This window comes from Arachis duranensis, chromosome 4, assembly GCF_000817695.3.
Source record: "Arachis duranensis cultivar V14167 chromosome 4, aradu.V14167.gnm2.J7QH, whole genome shotgun sequence".
Taxonomy (NCBI): domain Eukaryota; kingdom Viridiplantae; phylum Streptophyta; class Magnoliopsida; order Fabales; family Fabaceae; genus Arachis; species Arachis duranensis.
Window position 1 is genome coordinate 108,512,602 of NC_029775.3, and position 2,067 is coordinate 108,514,668.

At 34.9% G+C, this 2,067-nt stretch overlaps 1 pseudogene; it reads right to left on the reverse strand.

The window, feature by feature from the left end:
- Positions 1 to 494: 494 nt before the first annotated feature.
- On the reverse strand, positions 495 to 1,853 carry LOC127746691 (2-hydroxyacyl-CoA lyase-like; annotated as a pseudogene).
- Between the last annotated feature and the right edge of the window lie 214 nt (positions 1,854 to 2,067).

Below are 2,067 nucleotides of genomic sequence, written 5' to 3' on the forward strand. Positions count from 1 at the left end.
ACTATAAATATTCAATGAAAGATATTCCTATAATCCCTATTCAATGATTCTACGACATGAAAAATATTCCTATAATCCTTTTTATTTTGTCACTATCATTCTTTTGCTTATTTATATACAAATTGTACCAAAAATAGTTTTTTTTTTTACTTTTAAAATACCTTATTTTTAAAGAACATATAGAAAAAAAAGAATGGATAAAATGAAACAGAAATAGTAGTAATAAGTATATATAAAATTCAATTTCTATTATTCAAGTATTTATTATGATCATATAATATTTTACATTTGTGTGGATTCATGAAATATAGTTTGTGTTTTTATTATATTATGGTACACCATAGAAAACCACAAGATTATGTAATTTGTATTATTGAAATTTGAAATCTAAAAATGAAAACCATAGAAAACATAATTTCAGTGTGATACAGATAATCTATAAATCAGTTCTTGTGTTGTAGCCTCCCACTCGCACTCTCTCAACCAGCATAGGATCAACAATAAAGAGCAAAATTGAGTTCATCAGGTGTCCCAACAAGATAGTCCACCAAAAGTTTCAATCAAAGCATGGTAGCCTGTAGCCTACTTTTGAAACAAAGGAAGTCGGAGCAGGATCATCTTTGTGAGGTCCATTCAACTCTTCGGAGGTTCTCTAGTCACCACCATATACACCTCTAGAATTTTCACTCCACATTCCTGGATTAAACCATTACAAACAGCATCAATAGTCACAGACTCTTTTTATAATTTAGTTTCCAAAAAAAAGGACTCTTGTAAATAATCCTGACAAATTCAGGACAACAAGATTCGTTTATAATTTACCTTTACCATTGCTCGGTACTCAGTACTCACTAGTAACTAGTAAAAAATCTCCTAAAACTTGGAATTTTGGGTTGTCGCATAGTAATTACACCATCTTATGTAATCTTATCTATCACAGAACTACTAGCTATGGATAGAAACATAAAAGAGTTCATGAAAAATCCTAGTTCAAAACAATTGCAGTAAAAATTTCTGCTAGCGTTTTACGATTTGTGGTTAGACCTTAAGTTGTTTCTATAAACATGTATTTGAGACATGCGTGAATCAATAGAGTCAATCATCATATTCTCAATTTCATACACTTTTCATACTGGTTGTTACTTAACAATGTTGTATAGACTAAAATAAGAACCATTCCACTATATGATAGATGAAAACATAACTAAAGATAAGGACATCAATAAGTATGGGTTCAGCAGTATATAGTATACCTCAACTTCAATGATACTAAATCTGAATCTAAAATCCCTTTCAACTACAACAATAAGTCAATCGGGACAAGCCACTGCTGCAGCAATGCAATAACCGAGGCCAACCTCAATGGTCCCCCAAGTTCCTGCATCCAACCTAGTTCTTGGCTCTGTCTGAACCAACACAGTCCTACCTACATCCATGGTGTTTGCACCCTCGGACACCACTACTAGAGCCGGGCTTCCGACTCCAAGAATTGCATCTCTTATGATCCTCGTTGGTGTTAAGAAATTGAATGGCACAATATCCTTAGAAATCTGAGCCTCCATCTTTGGCGCATTATCCTTAGACTTCTTCCATATAGCTTCCCTCAAGGGTGGTTCCTAAATTTTTCGTAATCAACTCAAAATTCAATATCTCAAAAAAATTATCATATGTTTAAATCTGTTTCGTCAACTTTGAAAAACAAACAAAAAAATTTAACTCGTTACCTGTTTTGGCATATTGACTGAAGGCAGCAATGCGCAGCTCGGTGAGAGAACGCCACGAAACCCACGGACGAACAACGTGGAGCAGAGTAGAGCAGACGAACGAACACTACAGAGCATATCAGAAGCCATGGAAGACCGCCAACCGACATACACTCACACCGCCATGGACGACGATGCAGATGGATAATGAAACCAACGAACGGAGGAGAAACGCTAAGAATTTACTGTTCCCTATTTCGCCGTAAGAGGGGAAAAGAAGATAAAGATATTCGTGAAGTGAGGAAGAAAAGAAGAAAAAGAAGAACAAAGAAAGAAAGAAGATGGAGTGCGTATTTGGCTTGGT